Genomic DNA, 15212 nt, shown 5'->3' with positions numbered 1-15212 from the left:
ATCCTGGGACTCCAGGACCACTACCTGAGCCGAAGGCAGATCCTCAACTACTGAGCCACCCCGGCATCCCAGTCCTTATTTGTTTCAGTATCATGGTGGCCAATCTCTGTTCCACATCTGTTCACCCCACCACTCGTCATGCTAGCACATATTTCCTGAAAAAGCCCCTTCACCACCCTCCTCTGATGGTTGGCCCAGGAGGCTGAAATCCAGCTTGTGTTTTATGGACCAGAAGACCCTTCACAAATTGGTCCCTGATGTAGCTGTTCCCCTTACATCTCTCTTCCTGCCCTAGTTGGACACCTGACCTTTGTCACACCCGCTTGACACTGGGAGAGTCCCTGGGTGTAGTCATGAATGAAGTACAGGGTTTATTTACTCTGTAGAATGGTACCATTTACTGACAGTCCGTTTAAAGAACAGAGCAGAAGGAGGAGCCTGGGCTCCCAGATGTCTGCTGCTTGCAGAGTAGAGCCTGGAGCCTCTTCTCACTTCCGAGCACTTCGGTTCTTTACTGCCCTCCATCTGTTCTCTTCCTTCTGCCTGGAGTGTCCTTTCTTCCACTTCTGGTAAAATCAGGCTTAATGTTCAAGGTGCCGCTCAAATGTCAACCATTTAAATCTTTTCCTTTTAGACAGTTGGTTTCCTTTCTGGGTCGTCAGAGTGCTCTATTCATAGCTCCATCAGCACTGCTAGAACTTGCCATGTGTGTGCTGGTCAGCCCCAACAGTGGTCAGCTGCACAGGGCAGAAGCCATCTGTGGTATCTAGTACTATGGTGGGGGGGGAGGGTAGCAGGGGGAGGTGCATGTCTGTCAAATCAACCAACGAAAGAACCAAGATATTTTTCTCTTAGTAAAGGCCTAAATTTTAGCTAGTTTCTGAGAATATTTTCTTTATTGTCCCAGAATTTTCTGTGAAAAATAAATACTTTTTCTCCATTTTGTATATTATCATGGAAAATTACCTACATGTCAGCAAGCTCATTTGTGGCTTAAGCACACTGCTCAGACTTTATTCCTCATAACTTAGAACTATTCGCTTATTAATTAAACAAGTCCTCCCCTCGGGCTCCCCTCGGGCTGTGCCAAGTGCTGGCAAGACAGCACGAGGAGCACAGCCCAGGAGGCAGGTGAACAGACAGTAGGGGATAAAGAGCAGGGACATGGTTACTATGGTGTGTGCACAGAGCCTGGCAAGAGGGGCCAGAGCCAGCTTGGAGGGGGGATGAGAGAAAGTGACAAGGCAGACAAGGGGGCAGAGCCTGTGGATAAGCATCCCAGCAGGGAAGGGGAAGCCAGTCCAGGTCAGAACAGAAGTATTTGACCACGACAAAGCAAAAAGCCAAGCTGTTGAAGTTGGTGGAGGGCACAGGAGCCCAGAGGGGCAAGCAAGGGAGACCCCAGGGGTCTTGTGAGCCATTTAGGATATTTGGATTTGACAGCGAGCTGAGATTTATTATGAGGCAAGAGGGGACTCAAAAAATGTGTTAAGCTTTGGTGGATCTCTATCCCTAAATAGAAATACAATAAGGAACTAGCTTAGTCAAATTAGGTGGAAGTATCAAAAGGAGTAATGACAGTAATACATTAGCATACGTCGTGGGGAAAAAGGGAATGCATGAGTTCATACTAAGAAATAAAAAATATTCTTGTGCTCTAGTATATCTGCTCGCTTCGGCAGCACATATACTAGAAATAAAAAATAAATGAGTAAGTAAAAAAATCTTAGAGATGAGGAAGGGAAAGGGAAACCTTTTCTTTACAGAATGCTGACTAATAAGTTGAAAAGGAATTACTTAAAGCATCAGCATGTTGCAGTTGTCCTGGGACCCTGGCAGGAGTCACTAGTGAACTCTACAGTCTCTGGGGGAAGGTTGTTGAGGAACAGGTTATGTTGCCATTTCATAGCTCACAGCTCACTAACTGCTTCTGCTCGAGGAATTTTAAGGGAGAACAGTGTGTTTTTACAGGTGCTACATATGTGGACCCCATCTGAATCAAAGGTTGAAGGTTGACATCCCGAATAACAGTGACCTACTGACATGAGGTGACATGACCTCGGTTATGTGCCGTTCCTACCAGAAATGCACAAGCTAAAGAGGGAGCAATCACAGACTCGAAGTGAAGACATACAGAATGATGGGCCTGTAATCTTCAAAAATAAGGTCATAAACAACACTAAAAGGTTGAGGAACTTTTCCGAATTTAAGGCAACTGAGGAGATATGACAAGTGTAACCCCAGACCAGGTGCTCGATCAGGGCGACTTGCTGTGATGGACACAATCAAAACTCCAGTGTGGACTCTCTCCCAGTCTTATAAGCAAGGTCAAGTTTCCTGAATTTATTCATAGACTTGTTTTATGGCTGTGTACGAGAATCCCTGGGGGTGCCTAGATGGCTCAGTCATGGTCTCAGGGTTGCGTCGGACTCTGCCCTGAGCATGGAGCCTGCCTGGGACTCCCTCCCCCAGCCCCACTATGGCACGCGCACACACACGCACCTGCTCTCTCTCTCTAAAAAAGAATCTCTTTGGTCATAGGAGTATGTAGGGGTGACAGGTGAAGATGTCTGCAAGTTTCTCTCAGATGGTTTAGTGAAAGGCACACACACACACAGAGAATATGACAAAATCTTACTCTGTAAGTCTAGGTGTAGGATGTGTAAGTGCTTACGCCTTGTCTGTGAATTGGAACTCTTCAAAATGGAGATCTATTTTTTAGAGATAATAGTGAAATATTGATGAAGGACGTGATATCATGTCGAGGTTTTCCTTCCAAGTCCTCTAACAGCGAGGTGGTCAGTAGCAATACGTAAAAAGTAATGAGACAGGCTAGTGAGTTGACAACTGTTCAGGCTGCATGATGGACTCCTCACATGGGGGTTCCTAAACTCCTCCCCACTTCTGGATGTGTTTTAAATTCTCCCAAGATAATAAAACTATGGTGATGAGATGAAGGGTTTCAAGTCATCTTCCAATCCCAAGAACATGTACTGCTCAAAAGCCGTGAGAGAGGACTGCTTCCCAGGCTGTGCTCCTCCTCCCAGCTAGAGCAACAGGATCCTGGGTGAGACCCCCACATCTCCAAGCTGCAAAGGCTGGGAGAGCGGGCGTTGGCAGGTGCCAGCCCAGGGGTAGGAGGCCCAGGGCAGGGAGCAGAAGGGAGAGCCACATGCCCGAGGGCCTGCAAGGGAGGTACAGGGTTCACCAGTATGGAATTCTGGAAGGAGGGGCCGAATCTGGAGAAAGTTTCTGAGAAACTTCTGTGCAGTGTGCTCTGTGATGCCCTCAGGCTAGCTCCTTTGTGAAACCCTCAGTGAAGAGCCGGGCTGGCCCTTCAAGGCTTCTGTGGTTGGATCTGTGTTTCCTTTGAAAGCTGCCTGCAACTGCAGCTTCGATCCACGCTCTGCCAGCAGATATCTTCTGGGCTAGTTGGTGGTGCCTCGCTGCCTCCAGGCCTGGGGAGAGATTGCACTCCCACCCTGATTGCCTGCCTGCCTGCCTGCCTGCAGCGCTCACGGAAAGAAGGATGAGGACATGAGACAGACATTTTGGAAACATTCCCGAGCTTGGGTGTTCCAGGCAGAGAACTGGACTCAATAAGCATTTTTTAAAAATTTACTTGGGAACATTTTAAGTTTGGAGACCTGGCAAACTGAACATTACTTTTAACCCAACATCTGTGGACACTCAACTTCTTAAGAAATGACAGCATCCCTCCAGTGAGAGAGAAAGCCACTGTCAGGACAGCGCTGCCCATGTCCTGAGTCTAGGTGTGCATGGCAACCACCAGCTTCCCTCCTGTTTCTTCTGGGCAGTCACTCCCTGCTTCCACGACCCCTCTTCCCCAGCAGGAACGTGGCCCCAGCCCCTCCAGAAGACTGAGCCACAGTGATGCCAGGTGCCCTGAGCTGTGCTCACACAAGTCTCCTGAGATGCAGGCTCTCCCTCAAAATCTTCTCTAATGAAGACTCTCTGCCTCATTATTTTGTAAAATGGACACCCCAACCCAGTCATGGAAGATGTGTGGCTCCTGTTGCTCACCAGCAGCAAAGAGCTTGCAAAGAAGGGAGACCCCAAATAACAACAGGTTCCATTTTTAAATATTAACCACAACCACCTGATGGGGCTTAAAATCTCCCCTCCCCGACCATGGAACCAGCCAGAGGTTCCTGAGCACAGTTGCCTGCACGTCTGTGTGTTTCCTCTTCTGTCTCTCCCCTCTTCCTTCCGGCAAGTTGTCATCTGTTCTTTGCAAGACATAACTTGGACACCTGGACCTCCTCTGGGAAGACTTCCTGGAATACCCGCCTCCAGCCCATGGCTGGCTGAATCAGGCCGTCCTTCAAGCTCCGGCCCCATGCAGGTACACCTGTGACACAGCTCTGACTGCATAGAAACCTGTTACGTGACGTTCTTTATCTTCCGCCCATTAGAAACTTTGCAAAGGCAGGAACTAGGTCTTAGAATGTGTGCCCTCATCGTCTTTCACAGTGACTGGTATTAGTGGATGTTTGCTGGATGGAAGTCATCCCAGCTTTGCCAACTCACCCACCAGCCTCCAGCCAGTTCCTGTCAATTCTAGGGGAGCTGCCTTTATTTTGAACACTGTTTACTACAGTGAATCCAGTAGAATTGGAGTCCTTATCATTTGTACTTTTATTTTCTAACATTCCATGGTGACGGCTATTTGTTTCTTTATCTGTTTGTTTTGACAACTTTATAAGCTTAGATACCACATGCCAGAGTCAAGGGAACTATAATTTTCCATACATCGGCATTAGCACAATGGTGTTTTCCTCTGGATAGATATTTTAGTCACTCTGATTAGATGTAGGAAACACTGTTTCCTTAATCCCCTTGGTGAAACACCGGAATCTCCTTGTGACACCCAGACAGGCACCATAGTTGCAGCGCTGCTGTCGAAGGCAGCTCAGCCACTCTTTCCACCTTCAGTGTCCCAGGATGACACCTCCTGACCTTCCCCCCAACCCTGGCGGTGTCACTCTATCACAGTACAATCCCCATGCACTCGTTGTATGAACAAATGTGGAACACACACATGCAAAGACAAATAGGTTTTTCAAATTTTTCAGTATGACAAATATCTGAATTTATCCTTTTCTTTAGAATCATCTCCTCATCTTTAAGTTTTAGAAGGTTTCTCTATTGCTCAGGCTCCACTGGGGTCTCAGAGGTAGTGAAATCTCCACCATTTTGTATACATGAAGAGTGAGCTAACGCAGGGTTTTCTTGCTTTTTTAAAAAACCATGACCTGCAATAAGAAATACATTTTATATTACAGCCCACTACACACACAGCAAGAGTTTCATGAAATGCTGGTGATGGCAGCACAACATTGTTTATGTGCTTAAAGTCACTTCAAAATGGTTAAAATGATACATTTTATGTATATTCTGCCACTTGCCACTGTTTTTTTTTTTTAAAGGTTTTATTTATCTATTCATGAGAGACACAGAGAGAGAGAGAGAGAGGCAGAGACACAGGCAGAGGGAGAAGCAAGCTCCACACAGGGAGTTCGATGCAGGACTCAGTCCCAGGACCCCAGGATCACGCCCTGGGCCAAAGGCAGACGCTCAACCACTGAGCCGCCCAGGCATCCCCTTGCCACTGTTTTTTAAAGTGTTGTGAAATAATATTTACCCTACTCTGTGCAATTTTCTATGGTGTCCTCTATCATAGTTTATTTTCGTTCATTCTAGCTGCAACATTTAAATCAATTTATGACTCACCGTGGTCAGAACTACCATTAATTGGTGAACTGCTGAGCTGAATGAGGTTGAGGCGGCAAAAGCTTATTCCTTGATTTTCAACAGCTCATGGGGCTCTTTCCTTTTCCAAAGCGTTTAAACCAACATAATTAAAAAGAGTTTTTAAAACAAGGTAATAATTCCCTGAATATGCATGTATAACTCACTGTTGAAAGGCTCAGTTTGGAACATACTTAGAAAATATGACTTAATTGTATAGCTGTAAATGATATCTTAATTTGCAAATCTTTCCTTCCTCAATTTGAAATTTCTAAGTGTGTGATTCTGTCGGTAACTGGTCTGACACTTCCTACAGTTACTGTAAGTGTCTGAACCGGGTGGACAGACTGCTCCGAAGAGACACCCAGCTGCTGTACCCGCAGCCTGAGCTGGAGGTCTCCACTGCACACAGTCATTTCAAGAAGTATGAGACACAACAGGAAAAGGAAGGGCAGTGTCCAGAGTGGAGGGCAGGGAGAAAGGAGGGGTTTCTCATGGGAAAGACAGAGGGCGCAGCCGAGCTGATGGGCGCATCGCCGCGGTGGCCCTCCGGCCACCCTGCTCCCAGGCTGTCCTCTGCCATCCCGGTGGTGCCCATAAGGGCACATCCAAATTGCCCTTATGTCCTAATAGTCATAACTATAAATAGCATTTCTTTACCGCTTTGAATTTGCACGTGGCATCTCCTATCCCTACAGTGACATTGGAATGTAGGCCACCACCGCTTCTGTCCTGTTGGTAAGGAAGGTGTACCCCAAGGCGCAGAGTAAGCTTCTGTGCTAGCGAGTCGAGCGTCTGGGCATTTCCCAGGCCCCGGTCGTGTGTTTCGTGTGCTCTGTCAGCGCCACCCAAATCCCATCATGGGACGTCACCTTCCACTCAGTGGAAATTGCTTTGCTGTACCCAGTTTAACAGGGGAGTGGAGGACAAGTGGCTTTCTATATAAAGAATTAACCAGACTTAATATATTGCTCCCTGATAAAATTCCGTCTGACCATGATGTCCTTGCTCAGAGAAGAATAGTGTCTGTCACTGCTCCCGAAGACATTGACATTCCTGCGGGTCCGGCCCTGGCTACACAACCTTTACTGAATGAAGATACAGGTTATTTTACATCTGCTTGAAATTAGGATTCTTTCAGTCTTGAGATCAGCATATCCTGATGTGTTTGCTCACATGCAGGTGACTGTGGCTCTTCTTGATACGCTCCCCCGTCCTGCCCCCCAAAACACAACTGTGGACTGAACACCTATAAAGTCTCTATTTTTATCTTCAGCATGATGTTATTTGTTAAGGAGTATAAAACAAAATGCTTATTTTTTTGTAGATATACAAAGGAAATACTACATATTGATATGGTCTGTGTTCTCAAAGATAGTGCAGTATTTGGGGAGAGATGAGACCTTAATGAACAATACAATATGTAACAAAATGATAAATAACCAGAAGACAAAATGTGCCAAAAATAAGTGTTATGGGGCACCTGGGTGGCTCAGTGGGTAAAGCATCTGCCTTCAGCTCAGGTCATGATTCCAGAGTCCTGGGAACCAGCCCCATGTCGGGCTCCCTGCTCAGCGGGGGGTCTGCTTCTCCATCTGCCCCTCCCCCTGCTGTGTGCACAATCTCTCTCTCAAATAAATAAATAAATTTTTTTTAAAAAGTGGTATAAATAGTCGGGGTACAGGGAAGGTACCTGGTCATGCCATAGAATTCTTGTTATTTATGCTGAATTGTACATGCTATTTTGTCATGAATTTTTGGGTTTTTGTTTTGCTTTTTTGTGCTGTCTTTGTCTGATTTTGGTATCAGGATGATACTAGCCCACGAAATACTAGTTTCATGAAATGAATTGAGAGGTGTTCTCTCCTTCTCTGTATCCCGGAAGAGATTATGCAGAATTGAAATTAATTCATTAAACATTTGGTAGAATGTGGCAGCAAAAATATCTGGCTTGAAGATGTTAATATTTGGGGCAAAGTGGTTGCTTTGCACTTATGATTTCATGGTGTGGCAGTGACACACTCAAAACGGGTCATGGTGCAGATTAACTTGCTGAAGCTTTAATTATTCTCCGAATTTCCTGCAGTGAGGCAGTGTTCATGCACACACATTTCATTTGCCATCATATCGATGTTGTGAAATCAATAGGGCGGGATTAGCCTCACCTTTTAATTATATTTCAGTTCAAGAAATAGGCTCAAAGGTTGAGTGACTCATCCATGCTCACTTAATAAGCTAGGAAGGAGCAAAGGCATTTTGTTTCACGATGGGTGGTGTGAGGTTGGGTGAGTCTGGAGTGAAACACTAAACTCTCCTGGAAAAGGCAGGTGGACAGAAGGAAGTGCGAGTGTGGGCGCCGCCGACCCCAGCTGCTAGTCTGCAGAGGGCTTGCTGTTTCAATCTGTTGTGACAGGCCTTCTGGGGGGGTGTTTAAGCCCAGGAGCAGAAACGCTCTTGGGGACATGGGTTTGTACTCGGGTCTGAAAATGTCGTTCACACACCATTTTTATGAGACAAAAAGTCTGGCCCCCTCTACTCCCCAGGAAGCATTGCCCCAGGAGGAAGGTTAACTCCACCCTAAACTGTGGCATCTCACCTGGTCAATAAGCAGAAAGGGTTTCTGGAGGCGGGTGGGAAGGAGATGTCCGTGTCACGCACACACAGCCCCCTCACCCCGCCGTCTGCTGCCCTTGCCAGGGATCTGAGATGACGGGATGGTCACACGGATGAGCAAGCCGTCGGGAGTTCCAGTGACGCCGAGCAACACGGGAGGAGAAGCCAGTAGTGCTAGCTTACCCCGCCTCGCTCTCCACCACACCCACTCAGGAAGGTGCTTGATCCCTTCGCGTGTTCCCGGGCTTGCCCATCTTCCAGAGCATTACCCACGGCTGACCTGTCCAAGCGCCAGCATCAGCGTGCTGCATCTCTTGACTCTGTGCGGAGGATAAGCTCTGGGCCTCCAGGATCTGACCCTTCACGAGTTTACTCGCTGCCAGCCCAGCATGTTGGGCACAGGAGGTGCACAGCCGTGTCAGGCCAGCTGGCCCCACGCCAGGCCCCGGCCGAGCCCCCTCCGTTCCTAACCAGGCCCTGGCCTCTGCCTGGGAGGTCCTCACCCCACAGACCTTGCCCGTGGCTCCGTTCCCACCCCGCTGCCCCATCGGGCCGTCTGCACCCCCGGGCCACCCCGGCCCCTCAGTGGTCTGCACAGGACCCCGATTCCTAAGGAGGGCAAAGTGGGGCCAGGGAGCAGTGACCGGGCCTGGGGCCCAAGGGGGCTTGACGGACTCCCTCCACCACTTTGCGCCAACCGCCTGGGGCGTGCTGCCACACTGACAGTGGCATCGGTGACAGCCTGCGTCTACTGGATACTGTTCTGCGTGGTTGTATTTGCTTTGCCTCGTGTACGTGCTGCCTTTGCCATCCAAGCCTCACGAATGAAAGCACTTGTACAAGAAGTCCCGGGGCCCGGGCCCAGACCTGGCACCGTGGCCAGTGGGCTGAGGGGACTCCTGGACATCAGAGCCCTGCTTGGGCCAGCCTGCATCTCCACTTCCTGCTGCTGAAATCGGTCTTGCCCAGAAACCTGGCCCATTTGGCGACAGCCGTGGCACCCTGTGCCAGTCTTCCTCCTTGTCCTTCCACTCCCTCCCTCTGTTCCCCAAACTGGGAGCCACGCTGGTGTCTCCTGCAGCCCTGAGCACCACCCACTCTGTTTCTGCTGCCCCAACCTCTCCTTGTTGCCCTCTTCCGAGAGGTGAGTGTCCACTCAGCCAGGTTGGATGCCCAACATAACTGGATGCTGGGCCGTCCCTCCTCCCAGGCCGGATCTCCTCCTGGTCCTCAGCTCCCAGGGCCGTGACTCTAGCCCCACATGTGGAGAACCCAGCTGAGGGGGTTGCATCAGGCAGCGTTGCCTTGCACGTGGTGAATGGCCCTTCCCGTTTAGCTACCCCAAAATACCATATTTCCCTGACCAGACTGGAACCTTGAGGTTCACAGTGTCTGACTCTTTTAAATCATGCGTGGTGGCCCACACACAAACAGGTGTTCTTGGATTTCCCGAGTTGGTTGAGTGGCCACTGGTATGACTTGAGAAGGAATAGCCGTGTGACCTGAGGCAGACCTGAAGGGTTTGTGATGTGAATTTATTTATGACTAGGAAGTACAGGTTTTCATGGTCAAGGGGGCAAGTGACTCCCTTTCAGCAGGCTTTAACTCCTGAAAGACAGCATCTGAAGAGGCGAGCACAGACCATCCTGAAGAACACCTGCCGCAAGTGGGCCCAAAACCGGGTCGTGCTCCAAAGAAGAGCAGAGGCATTGTCAGGAGGAAGTGGGGACACTGACTTCTAATGAGAATGCTCTCCAGAATGATGTAATACAGCCTCATCTACTCACCAGACTTGGGCGGGAGTCCAGGTGTCTTCCCAGGTGGTCTGGTTGGTCCGGCTCAGGGACCGGGTGCCCTGGGTCACGAGCTGACTTACAGGAGGATCAGGCCACCGTGGCAGGCGAGTGTGGAACATTCAGAGAACCTGCAGCTTGAGGTCAAAGCACCTGCACAACACCTCCAGAGACCTCTTCTGCCCCACACACCTCCATGGACACCTGTTGCAGTCCCTCTGGGTGTGCTGCCAGCGCTTGTAAACCTTCACAGGTGCCCAATTATGGTGTGGCCACACTTCTAAGGAGGTTCAGTCCGCTCCTATGGAGACAGTAGGTATAGGGGGAAGGAGACAGGTGTTGAGAAGGGAAACAGAGCCCTTTGGGGTGGGAATAAGTGTGGCAGTGTGCAAGGGGTCTTGGGCACAGTGGGTGTGACGTGTCGCATGAAAGGAAGATGTGCACAAAAGGAGGGTTGGAGTCAGAACACTGTACCACACCCAGCTCTGCATGAGGGAAGTGGCCCCTCTTCCCTGGGACCTGCCCGCAGGGGCTGGCTGTGGGCCAGGAACAGCTGCAGAATTAGGATTCTACATGCAGCCTTGCAGCCGGGCTTGCTGAGGGCCCGGCATGGGTCGCACGGCCCTGCCCTCGCTGCTCACGGCACCTGTGAACACGGCAGAGTCGCTTATTTGCCAACCTCGGTATACTCATCTGCAAAATGTGGATCCTAACATCTGCCTCAACGGGCTGCTCAGGCACCCCAAAGAAGCCACTATTATTATTGGACTCAACAATCAAAATTCATCATGACCCTTTGTCAGAGAGTTGGTGTGCTGGATGCATACAAAGATACTTTAAAAAGACATAGCATTTGCCCTCTGTTGTATCTGGGGAGTTAGCCGGGAACTGAAATACCGTTGGTGACATTACTACAAATCTCATTCACGGGTTAGCTGGGACTGTGCCTTAGTCGTACCTTGAGAACCCCCTGAGCGGTGTGTCAGGAAACACGGCAGCGTCAGAATAGCCCAGGTCCTTCCTGTTTGTGAGAGCCTGCATTCAACACCATGGAAAACTGTTCTATGTGAAGCCCTCGTGCAGCCTTCTGCCTCGGGCTGTGTCTATTCCTGGAGGACAGTGACTCACCAAGTGCTGAAATGTTGTGACTTTGGATTTTGTGACGACTACTCCAGGTCTCCCTTCCTCATTTAATTATGGCGTAATAGAAAACCGTAGCATCCAGGGTATTCACACTGATCAGATGCATTTATCTTTCATTGTCAGTGGGAAACGCTTGAGGAGAAGATGGGATTTGCTCCTGGGGCTCGGGGGGCTGTAGGAAGACAGCGCTGCTGTGGACGCTCTGCAGTTAGCGGCCAGGTGCTCTCATCTTTCCCACGTCATGTGTTCCAGTTGGTACACGCCCCTCTGTCCAGGACACACATGCACCTGCAGCAGGCTATGTAAAAGATCACTGGTTTATTATACCTGCTAGCTAGGACTGTTTTCCCAGAAGCCCACCTGCAGAGGGAGAGATTTGGCCCAGAGAATTAATTAATACAGAATTAAAACATAAACACTGATGCAGTCATGATACAGAAATACTTTCCTCTTTAATACACTGAGCTCTCATTTTGTCTTTGAGCTTTTTTCCTCTGTTCAGAGTTTAGTCTCTGCCTTTAGTTGATCTTCAGGCCCAATGGAGAGAGACCCTCAAAGCTGAAGCTCAGACTACCCCACGGACTGAGGGAGGAAGAATGAGGACAGTACAGTCAGCAGACCCACTTGGTTGTGGAGAAATCCCATGTCGGCCATGAAGAGAGGGGCCCTACTGTCCCCCTGGCCTCTGAGGCACCTCACATACATAAGGCACGAGCATCAATGGCAGAACTAGAATAATCAGCCCCAGATGGAACGGTACCAATTCAGGAACAGGCAAAAACCTAAAAAAATGTTAACCCAATAGATCCTTCAGACATATTCAGGACAGCACTGCATCCATGAAGCAAGAACAGACTGCCAGCAGGAACCCCAGTATAAGCAAGAGTTGTAAGGAATTTAAAATACAATTTTTTAAAGAAATAAACTATAAAACCCAAGGACCAATTGAACCACAGAATGGACTCAAGTGAATAACCTACAGGACGTGTTAGAGGAAATCTGGAACAGACACTAAAAACACAGAGACGGGACACAAAGGTTTCTGCTTCCAATGATGGCAGGCCGGCAGATTGTGACCTGAAGAGGCAGCGAATTAAAATCTTCTGAAAAACATCCAGGGACAAAAACAAGATCCGGGGAAGGAGGGGATCCTGCTTAAGTTATGTAGGTGTTGCCACTCTGGAAGAGGAGGCTGAGATGGTGGGGCAGGCTTTGATCCAACCAAGGGGGGCCCAGGCCTCCCGACACAGGTTACTCCTGTGGTTACAGCTAATCTTAGTATTTTATCTTTTAACTTTTATTTTCAGGTTGAAAATAACTTACACGCCACCATCACAGTGTTCCAGTGTTCTGTATACTTACCTTTGCCAGGGAGAGTTAATGCTTTGCTGCGCTGTTGTGTTGCGCTATTTAGGGTGTTTTCATTTCAATTTGAGTAACCCCTTTAAGCATATATTGTAAAGCAGGTCTCATGGTGACAAAATCCTTCATTTTTTTGCTTCTCTGTCAAAGACTTTATCTGTTCTTCATTGTTAAAAGAATAGTTTTGTGGGATATAGTACTCTTGCTTGGCATGTTTTTCCTTTCCAAACTTTAATTTATATCATCTTAGTTTCTCCTGGCCTGTGAGGTTTCTTCTGAGAAATTTCCCTATCATCATCTGGGGTGGGGGTGGGGTTTCCTTATATGCAACATGTCATTTTCCACCTATTGCTTTTAAAATTCCTTATATTTGGGCAGCCTGCATGGCTCGGTGGTTTAGCACTGCCTTTCGCCCAGGGTGTGATCCTGGAGACCCGGGATCGAGTCCCACATCGGGCTCCCTGCATGGAGCCTGCTTCTCCCTCTGCCTGGGTCTCTGCCTCTCTCTCTCTCTCTCTCTCTCTCTCTGTCTCTCTGTCTCTCTGTCTCTCATGAATAAATAAAATCTTTAAAAAAATAAACAAAATTCCTTATATTTGACTTTTGACAATTTAATAGTAATGCGTCTTGGTGTAGACCGCCTTGTCTTCAACCTATTTGGCATCCTTTGGCTTCATGAATCTGAATGTCTGTTTTATTCACCAGATTTGGGAACATGAGGGCATTATTTCTTTAAATAGGCATTCTGCTGCTTTCTCTCCTCCTTCTCAGATTCTCATAATGCATATACAGAAGCCCACCTTTATCTACAGGGGATACATTCCAAGACTTTCGGTGGATGTCTGAAACCACAGATAGTACCAAACGTATGCTACATTTTCCCCTTTACATACATACCTACGATAAACTTGAATTATAGATTAGACACAAAAAGAGAGTAATAACAATAATAACTAAGTAGAGCGATTATAACAGTATATACTGTAATAAAAGTTATGTGAATGCGATCTCTCTCTCTCAAAATCTTATGGTCTGTATTCACCTCTCTTCTTGTGATGACATCAGATGATAAAATGCCTACATGGTGAGATGAAGTCAGGTAGATGATGTAAGCACTGTGACATAGCGTGAGGCCACTATTGGCCTTCTGATGATACTTCAGAAGAGGGATCATCTGCTTCCAGACTATTGGCCACAGATAACTGAAACTGTATATAAGGAGGGCACTACTGTATTAGTGACTTTGATAGTGTTCCATAAGTTCCATGGGCTTTCTTCACTCTTCTTCATTCTGTTTTGTCTTTGCAGCTCTGACTAGATAATTTCAAATGGCTTGTCTTAGATTTCAGATTCTTTCTTCTGCTTGATCAGGTCTGCTGTGGGAGCTCTCTATTCAATTCTTCAATCTCTGTCTTCCTCAAGCTCCAAAGTTTGGGTTATTCTTTTTTTTTTTTTTTTTTTTTTTTTTTAATGATTTCTATCTCTGTCTCCTGTTGAACTTCTCATTTTGTTTGTGTCTGGTTCCCTAATTTTTTTTTAGTTGTCTATGTTCTCTTAGAGCTCACTGAGCTCCTTTAAAATTATTATTTTGTGGGGCACCTGGGTGGCTCATTCTCCCTTTGGCTCAGGTCATGATCCCAGTGTCCTGGGATCCAACCCTGCATTGAACTCCCTGCTTAGCAAGGAGTCTACTTCTCCCACTCCGTCTGCCCCTCTCCCCTGCTCATGGTGTCTCTCTCTCTCTATCTCTATCTCTCTTTCTCTCTCTCAAATAAATAAATAAAATCTTTAAAAAAAACACTATTATTTTGAATTCTTGTCATGAAATTCATAGATCTCCATTTCTTTGGACTCAGCTATTGGAAATGTATTGTGTTTCTTTGTTCCTGAACTTTTGTGTGCCTTGTAGCCTTGTTGGTATGGGTGTCCTCACACTTGAAGAAGAAATCACATCCTCCAAACTTGACAGACTGGCTTCAGGGAAGCCATTTGCCGAGTAGGGTGCATAGCAGCCCCGGGACTGGGCAGGGGGAGGTGTGCCAGGCCTGGTGGGCACACAGGCTGCTTGGTCTAGTAAGAGTATGTGGGTGCAGGGTCCAGGGCAGATGCAGAGCAGCAAGACAACTGGGCACATGCATCGTGGCTGCCCTGGGTCAGAGGAAAGGCACAATGGTACCATCTCTGGGGGATGAACAGGGTCCAGCTCCAAGGGGGCATGTGCTGTGGTTGTCTCTGGCGATAGGAGTCTATGTTAGCCAAGACTATGGGGTCTTTTTTTTTTTTAAGATTTTATTTATTTATTCATGAGAGACACAGAGAGAGGGGGGCAGAGACACAGGCAGAGGGAGAAGCAGGCTCCATGCATGGAGCCTGACATGGGACTCGATCCCAGGACCCCAGGGTCACACCCTGGGCTGAAGGCAGGCACTAAGCTGCTGAGCCACCCAGGGATCCCAAGACTGTGGGGTCTTTGGCAGTGACCCGGGCTGCGGGGCCTCAGTAACGAAACTGCTGGGGGTTTCCTGCTCT

The sequence above is a fragment of the Vulpes lagopus genome, chromosome 8, assembly GCF_018345385.1.
Source record: "Vulpes lagopus strain Blue_001 chromosome 8, ASM1834538v1, whole genome shotgun sequence".
Taxonomy (NCBI): Eukaryota; Metazoa; Chordata; class Mammalia; order Carnivora; family Canidae; genus Vulpes; species Vulpes lagopus.
Note: the sequence above shows the minus strand (reverse complement) of the source record.